At 43.1% G+C, this 17,355-nt stretch overlaps 1 long non-coding RNA gene across 6 annotated transcripts in view; it reads left to right on the top strand.

Moving 5' to 3' along the window:
• The window catches only part of LOC138830330 (uncharacterized), a 40,603-nt gene that overhangs the window by 14,989 nt on the left and 8,259 nt on the right, over positions 1-17,355 (top strand). For 3 of the 6 annotated variants that reach the window (XR_011373001.1, XR_011373002.1, XR_011372999.1), the window contains 3 exons: positions 2,322-2,486; positions 6,245-6,407; positions 7,497-7,581. This is a non-coding gene — a long non-coding RNA (uncharacterized lncRNA). Of the gene's footprint in view, positions 1-291; positions 378-2,321; positions 2,487-5,119; positions 6,062-6,244; positions 6,408-7,496; positions 7,582-17,355 lie in introns of those variants that run through there. The other 3 variants (XR_011373000.1, XR_011373003.1, XR_011373004.1) reach the window with 3 other exon arrangements.

Below are 17,355 nucleotides of genomic sequence, written 5' to 3'. Positions count from 1 at the left end.
AATTCAGTGACATTCAGTACATTTCCAGTATTGTAGAACCATCACCTTTATCTTATCCCAAACATATCCATCACCCTCGACAGAAATTTTGGGCCATTAAACCATTCATGCCTCTTTCCTTACCTCAACCCACAGTAGCCCTGAGTTATTTTCTGTGTCTGTGAACTTTCTTACTCTTGGTACTTTATTGTTGTAGTCTGAATGTTTGGATTTCCATAATTTTTCATATGGTAACACTTGATCTTTTATTCTTATCCCCTAATGTTTGCTTTCTCCATGAAACCCTCTCAGAACACTCCTCGGGAACTCATCTTCTGCAGTTCAAGTGCATCTCTTCACTATTCAATCTAGTATTGTTTAAAAATGGTCAAATTTAAGAAAAGTCATAAAAAGAATATAAACAGTATTTGTGTGCTTTTTATGAAAATTCACTATAGTTAACATTTTCCTTCTTTCGCTTAATCACTTATTTGTGTGTATGTTCTCTTTGTGGACATACATTTGAGATTAACTTGTATATATCATAGTCCTCTATTCCTACATATTTTAATCTTGCTCTCCTCAGGATAAAAATGTCCTGTTATTACATATCCACAGTAGTTACCGGCTTCAGTAAATTAATCACAATGCCATACTTTTGCTTAATCTTTGTCTATATTTCAGTCTTGACAATTGGCTCAATTCTGCCCTCTCATTTTTTTCTCCAGTACTAATACCAGTACATGATCATGAATTATATATAGTTGTGTATACTTGATCTCCTATAGTCTATAATAATTCTCTGCTTTTCCTTTATAACATTACTATTTTTAACAACACAAGCACCTGCTTCCATTTAGTAGCTAGGATTAGAGGTATGAGTGACTGCTGACTAGCAAATGTAGAGTTCTTGAGGGTTAAATTGTGTTATTTGTTTTTGTTTTTGTTTTTTACAAAGTATGAGGCCCATTGTAAAAATTGCTCAGTGTTGATGACCCTATATAAACTAGCTTATTATCCCAAATATACATGTAGATGTTCAATAAGCAGATATGTCTCTATATTTTTATACTAGGTAATTTGCTAGGTGCTAGGGAAGTAATGATGAGGACATAGAAAAATCACAAGAATAAAAGAAATCATGTTAATAAATATTTTTGAGGTCAATAATTCTCAATGTGGTCCCTATGTGGCAATTCTCAGAAGGCAGTTTTCAAATAATTGAAATTTCAAATAATTTCAAATTGAAATAGAGATACAGGATATAGCAGGGGCATTGGCCTGGTTGTCTGCACACTAAGGATGTAGGGAAATGTGCACTGGAGCATGTGGTTCTGGGAATAATTTTTTAATACTTTTGTTTACATTTTTTACCTTTTTTCTCCAGGCTAGCAGGCTTCATACCTTGAGCCACAGCTTAATTACTCACTTTCTTTTTTCTTTGTTCCTTTTTGCCGACCTTGGGGCTTGAACTCTTCTGCCTGGGCCCTGTCCCTGAGCTTCTTTTGCTCAAGGCTAACACTCTACCACTTCAGCCACAGCAGCACTTCCAGCTTTTTCTAAGTAGTCTATTATGTTTCTCGGACTTTCCTTCCTTGCATCAAACTGTGATCCATAGAACTCAGCCTCCTGAGTATGAGTAGCTAGGATTACTGGTGTGACCCTTTGGCACCTGGCTAGGTTTTTCTTATGTTTTGGTTCTGGACCTAGGGCTTGAACACAGGGCCTGGTCAGTGTTGTTTAGTTTTTGTTTTTTATTTAAAGCTGATAGTCTATTTGAGCCAAAGCTCACTTTCTGCCTTTTTGTTGTTGTTTTTATTCTTTGTGTTAATCCCAGGGCTTCAAAGTGGCCTGGCCAGTCTCCAGTCTCCATGCTTTCTCCCCCTCCGCCCCCCCCCCCAAGTTAGCAAGCACTACATCTTTAGCCAGTGCACAACTCTTCCTTTTTATTTTTGGTTGTTGTTTTTATTTCTTTGTATTTGGCTTTTATTTATTTATTTATTTTGGCTGGTCATTGGGCTTGAACTCTGGGCCTGGGTGCTATCCCTCAGCATTTCAGCTCCAGGTCCTCTACCATTTGAGCCACAGCACCACTTGCAGCTTTTTTTTCTGCTTATGTGATGTTGAGAAATCGAACCAGGGCCTCATGCATCCAAAGCAAGCAAGCCCTCTACCACTGAGCCACCTTCCCAGCCCTGGTTTTCATTTTTTATGGTGATCCTAGGGCTTGACCTGCCAGTCTTCTTGAGGTGTTGGGCTTTTTCCCCCCTCTAGGATGGAAGTTTTACAAGTTGAGCCATAGCTCATCTTTTTTTTTTTTTTTTGGTGGTTAATATTGTAAGGTCCGCTCCTGGATGGCAAGCAGACTCCACCCTCCTCACAGCAAAGTCTCCATCCAGTAACTGCATTACCTTGGGAACTGGGACACCTGGAAGAAGTCACATTTGCATCCACTGAGGTCATATCTGAATTTGATGTGGCCACACCTTTCTCTGCACGTACCCTAGGTAAGGCCTAGCCCAGGCCCAGACACTCTCTCTCTGCTCTCTCTCTGCTCTCTCTGCTCTCTCTGCTCTTTTCTAGCTCTTTCTTCTCTCATTCCTCTCTTTCCCAACTCTCTCTCATTCGAAGGCTTTTCCCAGCCAGGTGGAGTGCCAACCTTGCCTGGTCCCAGCAGGTCTACTGAATAAAACTAGTCCCTTACCTGAATAGCACATGCATGGTGCTGTTCTTACTCGGCTATCTCTTTTTTTAAAACCTAACAAGTGAGATAAGTGTCCTATGGCTCTAACTACTCAGGAGGCTGAGATCTGAGGACCTCAGTTGGAAGCCAGCCCAGACAGAAAAGTCCTTGTGAGACTCTTATGTCCAATTAAGCACTCAAAACCCAGAAGTGGCGCTATGGCACAAATGGTAGAGCACAAGGCTTGAGTACAAAGAGGCTCAGGGACAGCACAAAAGTCCTGAGTTCAAGCCCCACAACAGTCAAAAAATACAGAAAGAAAAAAAGTACTACAGGAAGCCAAGATGACTATCCAGACAGCTTGGTATTGGCATAAGAACAGACATCAGGACCAATGGAATAGAATTGAAAACCCAGAAATGAACCTACAGACCTATAGACATCTAATCTTCGATAAGGGAGCTAAAACAATAGAATGGAAGAAAGACAGCCTCTTCAGTAAATGGTGCTGCTAAAATTGGTTAACTACTTGTAGAAAACTAAAGCTAGATCCTTATATATCACCTTGCACCAGCATCAACTCCAAATGGATCAAAGACCTCGAAGTCAAAGTACACACTTTGAAAACATTACAGGATGGAATAGGAGAAACCCTAGGTCTCCTCGGCTCAGGCCAAAATTTTCTGAATAGAGACCCGGAAACACAACAAATCAAAGAAAGGTGGGACAAATGGGATTGCATGAAGTTGCAGAGCTTCTGCATGGCAAAGGACATAGCTAGCAAGATCAATAGAAAGCCCACGGATTGGGAGAAGATCTTCACTAGCCATACAACAGACAAGGGTCTCATATCTAAAATATACTTGGAACTCAAAAAATTAAATCCCCCAACAACAAATCCTCAAAGAAACAACTGCCCAATAAATAAGTGGGCTAAAGACTTAAAGAGAAACTTCTCTGAAGAAGAAAGAAGGATGGCCAATAGACACATGAAGAAATGCTCAACCTCCCTAGCCATAAAAGAAATGCAAATCAAAACAACATTGAGATACAACCTCACTCTAGTTAGAATGGCTAAAATCAAGAACTCTAACAACAACAGATGCTGGAGGGGATGTGGACAGAAGGAAACCTTACTTCATTGTTGGTGGGAATGTAAACTTGTTCAACCACTTTGCAAAGCAGTATGGAGGTTCCTCAAAAGACTTCACATAGAGATCCCCTATGACCCAGCAATCCCATTTTTGGGCATTTACCCAAATGTTTACAAACAAGACCACACTAAAGCTACTAGCACAACTATGTTTATTGCAGCATTATTTACCATAGCTAAGATATGCAACCAACCCAGATGCCCCTCAGTAGATGAATGGATCAAGAAAATGTCGTATATATACACAATGGAATTCTATGCCTCCATCAGAAAGAATGACATTGCCCCATTTGTTAGGAAATGGAAAAACGTGGAAAACATTATATTAAGTGAAGTAAGCCAGGCCCAAAGAAACATAGGTCCCATGGTTTCCCTTATTTGCAATATCTAGTATATGTATGAGTCAAGCGGAAAAGGTCAGATAATGTGATGTTAGGAAAATGAATCCTTAGATATGTATTCAAATGTTTTTTTTCCTTTCATGCATTTGTTTCTAACGCATTTATAAGATTATCTCTTTGTAGCTTTGTATGTCCCTCCCCCACAGTATAACCCTGCTTTTACTATATTTGATGTCAGTATAACTTGTGTAGGAGATGGGAAAAAACAAGTCGTTTAAGGATACAGGTAGACCTGTTGCAACAATGAGAAGTACAAATTGTCATGTCGAAAACGAGCTTTACAATGTTGGTGGGGGGGCTAGCGGGGAGGATTGGGTGGGCAGATGGGGGGGAGGCTGGGAAGGGATGTTAAGTGTAAACAAAGGAGGAGGCTGCAATGCTTGATAAGAAATGTACACATTAACCTGCCCATGTAATTGTAACCCCTCTGTACAGTGTGTTCACAAAAAAATAAAAATAAAATAAAATAAATAAATAAGGAAAAAAAAGAAAGTTGAGAGCCAAGGTTCAAAGCCATTCTAGGCATGAAAATCAATGAGACGTTTTTCACCAATTAACCAGCAACAGGTAGGAAGCAGTAGAGCTCTACCCTTGAGTAAAACTCAAGTTTTAGCCCAGGAGTAGCATAAATGAAAAGAATTCTCATTTACTTTCCTGCCCAGGCTGGATTCAAACCACAAATGCTCAGATTTCAGCTATTTGAGCAGGTAGGATTATAGGTGTGAACCATATTTTTAAAATCTTGAATTGGCTCTAATATTTTTGTCCTTCTTTTCATTAATTTATTATTCTTTTTCACTTTTTCATAAGTTTGGGTCATCCAGCTTATTATTAGGGCTGGCCACTGTTTCTGAGGTTTTTGTTTTGAAGTTTTTTTTTGTGGATTTTTGTCCCAACCTGCAGGACGTCAATGAGGGCGATGAACCTAAACGAGAAGGAATGAAGGGACAAGAGACATGAAGAATGACAGCAAGACAGGGATTCTGATCAAGCTGCAAATTTTTATTTTTCACACAGGGGTATTTATATGCTTGGAATAAGGAAGCTTTTAAATTGGCCATTAAGGAAGCTTTTTCATTGGCCATAGCAGCTGCAGGATGTTTGCGTAGGGCAGGGTGAAAGGGTGGTCATTAGCAGCTGCAGGATGTTTGCATAAGGCAGGATGAAAGGGTCGGATTTCTGAGAGTGGTTCTGTAAACTCAGCCACAAGATGTTCCAGTGAGATAGTCAAGCCTATCTTCATGTTGAGAGACTCCTTTTGGATCTCAACAGATTTTTTTTTTTGAGCTTGTTATAGTACTTGAACTCCAGGCCTGGTCATTATTCCTAATTTTTTCTCAAGACTAGTAGGCTTCCCACCTCAAGACAGTTCAAATTGTGGCTCTTTATGTATTTTTCTTTCTTTCTGCATTTATTTTAGGTGATGCTCTTATGGTTTGTACTCAGGACTTGGGCATTTTTTTTTTGAGTTTTTGTTGTTGCTGTATTTTTTTTTTCTTCATTGCTGGTCTTAGGGCTTGAACATAGGGCCTTAGCTTTTGCTAGTCATAAAATCAGGGCAGAGCCACTGTGTCTGAGGTTTTTCCCTTTTCTTTCTCAAGACTAGCAGTGTCTATGGCTTGAGCCACAGATAAAGTTCTGGCTTTATTTATTTATTTATTTATTTTCATTTTTGTTGCTAGGGCTTCAACTCATGACATGGCCACTCTCCTGAGGCTTGAAGTCAGGGCAGGGCCATTGTGAATGAAGCATTTTTTGTATTGTTTATTCTCAAGGTTAGCATACTTTAACAGCTTGAGCAACAGCTGCATGAATGGCTTTGTTTATATAATGTTCTCTACCACCCCCACCAGGCAAAAGTTGTAAAGTTCATTTTTGAAATAATTTCTTGTACATCTCATTGTTGCAATAGGTCTAGCTGTAACCCTATTTAAACAATTTGTTTTTTCCCTTCACCTTCACAAATTACCCCAACATCAAATACAGTGAAAATGTGGGAGTTATTTATTTATTTGGTTCTGGTCCTAGGGCTGGAACACAGGGAGTGGTGACTCTTCCTAAACCTGAAATCAGGGCAAGGTCACTGTGCTGGAGTCTCTCTCCCGTGTCCTGAGCAAGGCTGGCAGGCTCCAAAACTTAAGCCACATTTCAACATCTGGCTTTGTAAAACAAATTTGGTGATTCATAAGGGGTAAGTTTCTTATGGAGGAGCTGGGAAGTGGCTCAGTGGTAAAGTACTTGCCTTGAGCTGAAGAGCTAAGGGACACCATCCAGAGCTGGAGTTCATGCCCCACAACCCACAAAAACGAAAAAAGAAAAGAAAAAAAAAGCTGAGTGCCAGTGGCTTACACCTGTAATCCTAGCTACTCAGGAGGGTGAGATCTGAGGATTGCAGTTCAAAGCCAGACTGGGAAGGAAAGTCCATGAGACAATTATCTCCACTAAATCACCAGAAAACCAGAAGTGGCCCTGTGGCTCAAGTGGTAGAGCACTAGCCTTGAGCTGAAGAGCTTAGGGACAGTGTGCACGCCGAGTTCAAGCCCCATGACCAACCAAAAAAAAAGAAAGATTCTCATGGGAAGACAGGGACATTAGCCAGGTTCTAAAATCAGAGTATGGTGATTCGAAGCCAGCCAGGGCAGGAAAGTTTTTGAGACTCTCATCTCCAATTAATCACCAAGAGCATGGAAGTAGAATAGTTCTAGTCTTGTGCAAAACAGCACAAGTTCAGGCCCCAGGACTAGCACACATAAAACCTAGTGTCATGGAGCTTCCTGCCCAGGTTGACTATGAACCACAATCCTAAAATTTCAGCTTCCAAAGTAGCTAGGATTATAGGCATGAGCCACTACTTAAAAATATTTCATTGACTTCTCTCTTCTTCTTTTGCCTTCTTATTATATTGTTCATTTCGTGTGTGTGTGTGTGTGTGTGTGTGTGTGTGTGTGTGTGTGTGTGTGTGTGTGTGTGTGTCCTGGTGCTTGTTCTAGACCTTGAACTCTGGAGCCTAGCCACAGTCTCTGAATTTGTTTTACTTTTATTTTTAATGCTGTTTCTAGGCTTTGTATTCAGGGCCTAGTCCCTGTCCCTGAGTCATTCTTTTGTTGCTGGTGGTGGTGGTCCTAGGGCTTGAACATAGGGCCTGGTCACTTCCTGGGTTTGAAACCAGGGCAGGTCCACTGTGTATGAGGGTTTTTGTTGTTCGTTTTCCCTCAAAGCAAGCAGTCTCTGTGGCTTGAGCCACACAGATCAACTTCTGGATTCTTTTACTTTTTGGCAGTTCATGGAAGATAAAAATCTCATAGAATATAAGAGTACTGTATCAGCAACTGAAATCTGAGGATTGGGGTTGAAAGCCCGGGCAGGTAAGTCCGTAAAACTTATCTCCATTTCATCCCCCAAAGAAAGGAAGTGGTAGAATGCTACCTTTAAGAAAAAAGAATTTCTATTTCAAGCCCTGGGTTCAAGACCCCTACCTGATACATACTCACAAACTCGTAAGGGACTTTTCTGCCTGGGATGCCTTGGAACCCAGATCTTCAAATTCTGTCTTTTGTGTAGCTTGAGCTCCAGGTGTAAACCACCAATTCTCTTGGCTTTTGTGCTCATCTTCCACTCTGATTTTTATTTGTGTTTTGTATTTAATTGATTAATTATTAGTAGTCCTACCCTATGTATCTGGGCCTGGTCACTGTTATTTTGCTTTTTCATTCAAGGCTGTTGCTTTACCACTTGAACCACAGCTCTACTTCTGGCATTTTTGCTGGTTAGTTGGAGATTAGAGCCTCATGGAATTTCCTGCCCAGGTGGGCTTTTAACCACCATCCTGAGATTTCATGCTCCTAACTGGGATTACATGTCAGCCACCAAAAAGTGCCTGGCTCACTCAATTTTAATATTCTTTTTTTTTGTGGTTGGTCATGGGGCTTGAACTCTGGGTCTGGGCTCTGTCCCTCAGCTCTTCAGTTCAAAGCTAGCGCTCGACCACTTGAGCCACAGAGCCACTTCCAGCTTTTTTCTTTTTTGCTATATGGTGCTGAGGAATCAAACCCAGGGCCTCATGCATGCAAGGCAAGAGCTCTACCACTGAGCCAACTTCCCAGCCCTCAATTTTAATATTCTTAATAGGCTCTTACAGTCTTTTTATTCACATGATGATGATGATGATGATGATGATGATGATGATGATGATGATGATGATGATGTGCTGGTCATAGGTTTGAAATCAGGGCATGGGTGCTGTCCATGATCTTCCAGTTGAACCTCAGCTCAAGTCCTGGACTTTTCTTTATTTCTTTTTGCTTCTTTCTTGGTGGTTAATTTGAGAGAATTGTCTCATAAAAAACCTTGGCACTACTCAGAAGGTTGAAATCTGAGGATTGTGTTTTCAAGCCAGTCCTGACAAGAAAGTCCAAAACACCCTTTTCTTTTTCTTTTTGTTGTTGTTGTTGTAATGACAAAGGTGAGGTGCAGTGGAGTTGCAGTTTCATTAACAGGTAAAAAGGATGTTTGCTTTTGAGCAATAGCCTCCCAAAGTACACTGCCTCCTGACTAGGGATGGTCCACTGATGGTTAGAATGACTTGTCTTCCTTCTATGACCCTATTACCCTGGTAACCGATTGTTTACAAAGATGTGATCCTGACACCTTAGCAACATGAGAAGGGACAATATCATTCCTAGGTTGGGATGAAAACCAAGTGGATCCCCCCATTTGGTGTGCTGCCTCGCTCTGGGGGGCCAGGATGATAGTGCACCCTTCTGTGAAGAAGGAAAATGACTTGAACAATTCTGTACTCTTTGTTCATTTCTGACAGATGAGGGCTGTGGATAAATTCATGGACTCACCTAGGGACAAGCAGGGAATTTTCTAGGATCTCCATTGTGTCTAGGAAGGAAGGGCCTCAGGTTTTGCTGCAGAGAGATGCATCCTACAGTGCGGTTGCAGCAGCCCTGGCTTGCTCCAATGCCAGTGATTTCACAGATCAGCAATATACCTGGACCCAGGAAATGTCACCTTATGCAGATGAAATAACTCTCAGGACATCTGTCCTGATGACCATGGAAGCCTATGCCAGTGCAAGCGTTGGTGACACAATTCTGCTCATGTGGCTGGGAGTATGGAAGTGGCACAGGTGTGGATTTGAGGTGTTGGATAGCACACGTGGTGTATGCTTTCTGCTCTGCCCACCACATGAGTAAAGGCAATGCTGGATTCTGTCTGAATTTAACTGGGGTCTGAGGGACTGTGGATTTTCTGGGATGCCAAAACTCCCAGGGGGACATAGGTTGAGCTGGACTAGGTGAAAGGGAGTGAAGGAAACCTCCAGAAAGAAGGAAGTCTTGATTCTCTTTAAAAGTTCCTTTAATGCTTAAATTTTAATGAAAACGGGAAATAAATGGAAAAAGTGATTCTAGATCTCAGTTTCCTGAATAGCTAGCATAACAGGTGTGACACTAGTACCCAACTCACTCTTTTGTATCTATTGAGTTTATTAGGTTCTAGACACTGTAGCAAGGAAAAAAAGAAAAGCTTTGTTTTGAAGGTCTATGCCTTTGTGTGTGGGGTTGGGAGAGGGTAGGGAATGTATACACATAAATATGTTTAAATATATGATGGAAAAAATATATTGAGTGATGTGCTAGGGAGGAATGTTAGCAATTTGCAGTGATGTATGAGTTCAGAAAAGCCTCATGTGGTAAAGTGACTTAGAAGAGATCAAGGCAACTCATCCAGGCCCCAGAATCAGGTAGAGTCATGAGCTCGAAGTATGAGCACCTACACCTGGGTCCCCTCCCATTTCTGGAGTTCCCTCCATACAACTGGCCCCTCCCTCTCTCTGCCCAGACCCACCTGGACTCCCATCTACCTCACTTCCTTTTCCCTCAGATCCTCCTGCTACCAGGATAGTGATGGAGGTCATGTGCTCCCTCTTGGGGGAAATATCGCTTCTCTAATAAACCTTGTAATAATCTTTCTCCTTTGCCTTCCTGCTTCTGCATGGTCCCCTTGCATGGATTTTTGTCTAATCCTCTTACATTGGTCGCCCCTGTGGGGATAGGCTCCCCAGTGGGTTTGATCCTCCCTCCACTTCGGAAGGAGGTTCAACCAGCTTCCCTGGGACCTATGCTGAGATCCTATACGCCAGCCACCAGAGGACCACCAAGGTAACTTTCTCCTGACTGAGCGCTCTACCAGCCCATCCAACACTGCTAATTAAGTCCCACTCCAGGGTAAGTGAAAAGTTTATCTGAGGTCTGCGTTTCTGATTCTGATATCTCAGTGGTAAGGGTACCTGGGCCTCTGTGACTTACCGAGCCCCCCTTCCCCTCATCAGAGCCAAACCTTGGCCAAGTGCCAGGGGCCTACCTTGGCCCAAGGACCCCTCCTCCATGGCCCAAGGAATGCAAATGGACAAACATGAAGACATTCTCCACTGGCAGGGCCACCACCCCCTTTAGGAGCCAACCTGTACTGTGGAGAACACTCTAATATAGGCCCATGGCATCAGGTCCGTTACCATGGGAAGGACACTAAATTTCTTTACATTAAGGCCACCTGGGCCTTGGAGGGCTTCTGAGCCCCTTCAATCAAATTTTGCCCCAAATTTAAAACTCCACTTCTGCGAGTGCTTGGGCAGATAGCTCTGGCTCTCTCTCTCTCCCTCTCTCCCTCTCTTCCTCTCTCCCTCTCCCTCTTTCCCTCTCCCTTGCAACTGAAGGTAAAAGTATGGATGAGTTTAAGTTTAAACTCCTCCTCTGTGTACTGCTTTTGCAGTTTCCCCTCCTCTGCAGTCTCCCCTGTGAGGCCCTCCCCTCTTTTGCGGCCTCCCCCACAAGGCACCCTCACTTCTTTGCCCTTCCCCACGAGGCACCCTCACTCCTGCGGCCTCCCAGTGAGGTATACTCCTTTTTGCAGCCTCTTCTGTGAGGCCCCCACCCCTGAAGGACTTCATCTGTGAGGTCCCCACTGCTCTGCGGGACCCCTCCTCTGCCTTTGTAGTGGGGGTGGAAGCTGAAGCTCCAGTTTTGCCAGAAACAATGCATAAAGCATAAAGTGACTCCATTTAGGGTATCATCTCTTATTCTTTTCCATGGTTTTCCATGGTCAGGACTGACTTTGTCCTGGCCATTGTCTCAACATCCATTGCTGGGATAGCTTGTCCCGGTTGGCATTTACGGTTTGGACTCAAGGCCTGGGCACTGTCCCTGAGTCCTTCTGTTCCAGGCTAATGCTCTACTACTTAGAGTCACAATGCCACTTTCAGCCTTTGGCTGGATAGTCCTGGTTCTGTGCTGATTAGTAGGGAGATGGAGTTTTAGAAGGATTTTTTTTGTGCCCAAGATGGCTTTGAACTTTCTTACAAAAGCTCTTTTTATTTCCAGCTAAAGCAACAAGGAGATCAATGAGATGGAGGTTACCTATAACTTGTTAACAATTGACTAACAATTACTTGTCAGAGATTTTTAAAAGAAAGCCCAGTAGATGCTTTTAACCTGAGACTGATTGGCACTCTAAGTACAGCCCACTGCCTCTGGGTAGCCTGTTTAAAGTGGCTTATAGACAACATTTAACCTATAACAAATGTACAGGCCTTTTCTTGGGCTACAGCAGCATAGCCTGTTTAACACCCTGGTTTATAAAAGCATTTTCTGTCTGGCAGAGGAATGCCTACCTATGTAGGCCTTTAGACAGATCTCAATAGGAACATAATCTCAGCTTTACAAGCTTTTCAACAGATGAATTTAACCAGCTCAAAAGTTACTGCCAATTAGGACTTTGAGCAGATACAGGGGTTTTGGGATTTACATTCTACAATCTTAGCTTTTACTACCCACTATCACAGATCTCTGGAAAGTTTTGCCCAGTTACACCAACATGGGTGATAGGAATGTTTAAAAACTTATCTTTCCATGACTTTCTGGCTTGATCAATTTTTTGGAAGACAAAGCTCAAGTAACTCAGGACCTGATACCACTTTTGTCATCCAAACATTTGTTTGTAATTGCCTCTGAATGTTTTAACATTGTCAGGGTCCCTGGAGTGCCTTTCTTATGTTGGGATAAATACATCTTTGGCACTTTCCTTGGTCAGTCGCCGGACTTGAACTCAGGGTTTGAGTACTGTCCCTCAGCTCTCCAGCTCAGGACTAGCACTTGGCCACTTTAAACTCCAAAACAACTCAGCTTTGAGCACTCTGTTGGCAGATTAGAGATGACAATCTCACAGGGACTTTAGTCTGCCTGTGCCTGGACTGGCTTCGAACGACAGATCAATGAGTTGTTTTTTTTTTTTTTACAAACAGTCACTTTGAAAAGACCCCAGACCCCAGAATACGTTCATCCATTGAGCTCTTTAAGAAAAACCACTGCCCCTTCCCCTACATAGCTAAGAGAGCAAGCAGGACGCAGGCAAGTCATTAACCACTGAGTCACCGCCTGCAGACCTCAGCATGACTCTAACACATGCCCTAAAACCAGGCATTCCTGAAAAATAGCCGACCCTCCCGTCCCTTCCTGTAAAACTTAGCTATAATGGCAGGGTAGGTCAGGAGGTAATAAATCACTTGTCAAAATTAGGGAACGAACAGTTTCGGTGCATGACGACCAGCACAGACTTGCCGGGGCAAGTACCGACACGTCAGCTTTCCCCCAACCCCACCTGCCCCATCTGGCCAGCTTAACCTGACCAATCCCCACCCTGAGCGTAATTTGAAATTAACCAATCAATACTCTGTAACCAAGCATCTTGCTTCTGTAACCTTGCTTCTGCTGTCCATAAAAAGAGGGTGCTTTCAAGCACTCGGCGCGCAAGTCTCCCGATAGACTATGTCGCCCCGGGTACCCGTGTAACCGGTTCTCAGACATTCAACCCGAACCTTGTGGATCTCGAGGTTGAGTGCACCTGGGAGCCGAGGGCTTGCCCAAATAAACCTCTTGCTGATTGCATCCGCACAAGTGGTCTCGTTGTTCCTTGGGGAAGGGTCTCTTCTGATTGAAGGACACCCCACGCCGGGGGTCTTTCATCTGGGGGCTCGTCCGGGATAGAGACCCCCACCCAGGGACCACCGACCCATTTTCGGGAGGTAAGCTGGCCAGCGTCTCTGTGTTGTCTGTGTGTTGTCTGTGTACTGTCTAAAGTCAATCTGTGTGTGCGCTTGCGAATCTGGTGAGTTCGGCCGTTCTCGTCTGCATCTGGCGGACCCGTGGAGGAGCTGACGAGCTCATACTCCCGACCGCAGCCCCCAGGAGACGTCCTGGAGGTGTCCGGGGCCTGAAACAGTGGCCCATCCGGGGTCTGAAACAGTGACCCATCCGGGGCCTGAAACAGTGGCCCATCCGGGGTCTGAAACAGTGACCCATCCGGGGCCTGAAACAGTGGCCCATCCGGGGTCTGAAACAGTGACCCATCTGCTTTCTGGAACTCAGTCCTCTTTAGACGCGTGATTTCTCTGGGAGACTCTCAAAACAGTCTCCGCCTGGTTTTTGCCTTTGGCTTATTGTCAAAACAGCGTAGTGAAAAAGTAGCGTGACCAGTATAATTGTGATGTTTGTTGTAGAATTTTGGTTGCTCGCACTGCTCTTGCCTTTGTGGTTTGTTTTCCTGTTGATCTGCTGTCTTTGCCTTCGTTGTGGAAACTTTGGGAGAGTGTGCTACTGTGAATAGTTTTGTAACATTCCTCAAAACCACACAGGTCTCTGCCAGGTTTTGCTTTCGGTTTACTAGCAACAGCGCGCAGCGAAGCTAAGTGTTGCCTGTATTGTATTGTTGTTCTTGTGTTCGTTAATAGTTTTAAAATGGGACAAACTGTCGCGACACCACTTAACCTTACTTTACAGAACTGGAGGGATGTGCAAACATCAGCTCACAATCTTTCAGTAGAAGTTAAAAAAAAAAAAAAAAGAAAATGGATAACTTTTTGTTCATCAGAATGGCCCACTTTCAACTGTGGCTGGCCACGTGAAGGAACCTTTAACCTAACCATTGCCTTACAGATCAAGGCCAAAGTTATGGACCCGGGACCACACGGACACCCAGACCAGGTCCCTTATATTGTTACTTGGGAAGCTCTTATTCTAGAACCTCCCCCGTGGATGAAACCCTTCTTATCTACCCCGGCCCCCCAAATCCCTACCCCCTTAACCCTTCCATCTGCCCCTCAGCTCTCTCCCCCACTCCTTCCCTCTCCAATTTCCCAACCTCAGCTTTCTCTCCTTCCCGGGAGTTTAGCCATGGTCGGCCACTCCCATCTGAAGTCGCTTTTTCTGTTTGGCGCCTGTCTGTTTTTGTGTTTCTGTTTAGTGTTAATTGTTTCTGTTGTCTGTTTTGTTGTCCTTAAAGGGATGGGGCAGCAACTAACAACCCCCTTAAGTCTGACTATAGATCACTGGAAGTCACAGCCTGAGCCGAGATTGTCAGGTTTTGGGAACTTGCTTGTTTGTCAATTATGAAATTGCCACTGACCATCTGCAGGTGGCCTCAGTTAGATCTCAGCCTCGGGCCTTGGCTCAGGGGGGTCTGAGCGTGGGGGAGAACCTGTCAGTCTGAGGGAACGGCCGCTAGGGACTTCCTTCCCTTGCCCTAAGATGACTGGGAATTCGCCTCTGCCTTGGAAGACCCCCGGGTCAACGTCTGCAGGACTCTAAGAGAAAAATCCTCCGGAGGTGAGTAGGGGGGTTGAGTCCCCTGGTAAGTGAATGGTGGTGAGATGTCGCCCTATTCACTGAGACTTGATTCTGTCTTTGTGGCCACATGTTTGTCTTGTTAACTTTAGTGTGTTTGTTTTATGGGGTAGGAAAGTTCTGGGTGAGTGTGGCAGGCTCACCCAGCAGACTCTGGATTCAGCTTGCTGAGTGGGAACAGCACAGAGTTCCGGTAGGGATAAACTGGGGCCCATTAGTCCCCAACTCAGCCTTCAGTTCTTGTCTAGTTCTGTTTTTAGAATTGGTACCAGTTTTAAATGTGGATCCTTGGTTTTTGTGTTTATCTGTGTTTTTGTTATTTATTTATTTAAACATCTCTGAGGGAATAAAAGTTCCAGCTGGGCCTAGTCACAGACCTGCTATGCCCACCCTCCCCACGAGGCATGAAGGGTTACTGGGCTAGTTTGGTTCCCTTCAAGCCTCAGGCTGCACCTTCTCCCAGTGGAGGCTGCTGGAGGACAGGTGAGGGCGTAGAAGGCTGTGTACCTGGATTGGACTTTTCAGCTAGTTCTGTCTAAAATTGGGTTAAAAAAAAAAATCAGGCCAGTTTAGTCTTAGGTGACTCCCTCCCTCAGCCCTCCTCCAACTCAGAAGAGATTCATAAGCCTTGCTAACAAGCAAGCTCTGTGAAAATGAAGCACAACAAAGGTACCTAGTTCTAAAAGAAATACTGTCTTAAATTTTTTTGTTTAAAACCTTTAGAAAGTGTACGTACAACTGATTTTGATTTTTGCGCGCTTTAAGATCTGTGTGTTTTGTGTGTGTCTGTGAACGTGTTCAAAGATAAAAAAAAAATTGTCAGCATGCTGTAACAATTGGGTGATTTAAATTTAAATTTCAAAAGGTTATGAGGTTTGGACATTACCAAAATTTTTAAAAATCTTCACATTGTTTTAAATGGCTTTTTAAAAGGTTCTTTAACTTGCAAATTAGAAAATCTGGTATTTTAAAAACTAATATTTTAAAATGCATAAGTCTGTTTATACTGTAATCAAGTTATCTGGCTTAACAAAAATGCATTGGCTGTTTGGGGTCTAATTCCCTTGGCTAAAATTTGGGGATAAAAATTAGAAATTTAAATGTAAAGGTTAGTTTAACACTGTCAAAGATGTTACCTGTTCTATCTAAAACTGTATTTCATTTGAGAACCAAGAGAAGAGACGGGGAAAAACTTAGAAACCAACAGAAGACCTATCTTTAGGGGTGAAGGGTGAACAAGCAGAAGTGCAGTTCAGCTGGTCATGCAGTGGGACAGGCCCTGGGAGGAGTCCAAGCATGATGAGGCAAACTGGCACAAACGCAGTTCATCTAACCCTAAAGAGTCAGATTGGGTGTGTGCCTGCCTATTCCATAGGAGGGGCCAAGTGGCCCATCATTGTTCTGTCTCTTTTCCCTGCAGATAGGCACTGAAAACATGATGGTTAAAATGAATGATGTGATGATCTGATTAGTATTACTAAAACTTTCCCTTGGATGTGTTAACATTAAAATTAGGAAGGCCTTAAAAAGAGGGTAAAAAGTTATTTGTATAATGTGGCTTACTTTCAATTATGTTCTGCAATTAGGATGTTTTTAAAAAGTTATAAAGATGTTAAATCTAGCTTTGTGGTATAGTAAAGGTGACTGTAATTCTTGCATTAAGGAAAATTGTCATTTGAGTTTAAAAATCTTAATGTGTGTCTGTTTTAAAACAAGCAGCCAAGAGACAATGAGTGACACTTGGCCTCAAGATTTCAAGGGATCTTTTCAAAATGCAAATAAAAACTAAAGTATAAAATATTAAAGGTGATTAATAAGAGGTTTAAAAAAATAGGGAATGGATTTTTGGATATAAAGTTTAAATGTAAAATCATTCTTGACATTGGCCTCAATGTGCAAAAAAAAAAAAAAAAGGAAAAAAGAAAAAATTAGGATTATCAAAATAATTGCTATTCTAGTTTGCTCTTCTAGGTTTTTTAAGTTTCCAGCAAGCCCAAAGCAAAGCACAGAGGATTCTTACAAGTTGTCAGATGTAACTTTGACTCTTAATAAGTTTCAGGTAAGAGCATGCTTAAAAGCTACTTCTATGTTGACCACCTTGTTGCTTTTAATTGGAGTAAAATGGCCTTTTGTAAGACTCATTGATCTGCAAACCGGTTCAAAGCCAGCCCGGGCACAAAAAGGTCCCTGTGAGACTGTCACCTCTACTCAGCCAGCAGAGTGCTGAAAGAGCAAGCAGAAATGCTTTGGGACTCACAGTGGCAGAGTACTAGCCCTGGACTGAAGAGTTAAGGGACAGCATTCAAGCCCCGAGTCTGGGACTCAAAGTGGCAGAGTGCTAGCCTTGAGCTGTAGAGCTGAGAGACAGTGCTCAGGCCCTGAGTTCAAGTCCAGCAACCAGCTAAGGAAAATGCCAATGAGGCATTTATCCCAATGTAGAGAAGACACTCCTGGGAC

Source organism: Dipodomys merriami, unplaced genomic scaffold (assembly GCF_024711535.1).
Source record: "Dipodomys merriami isolate MVZ:Mamm:240054 unplaced genomic scaffold, mDipMer1.0.p SCAF_1894, whole genome shotgun sequence".
Lineage (NCBI taxonomy): Eukaryota > Metazoa > Chordata > Mammalia > Rodentia > Heteromyidae > Dipodomys > Dipodomys merriami.
The sequence above is the reverse complement of the archived record's forward strand: the minus strand, read 5'-3'. Positions and strand labels throughout refer to the sequence as shown.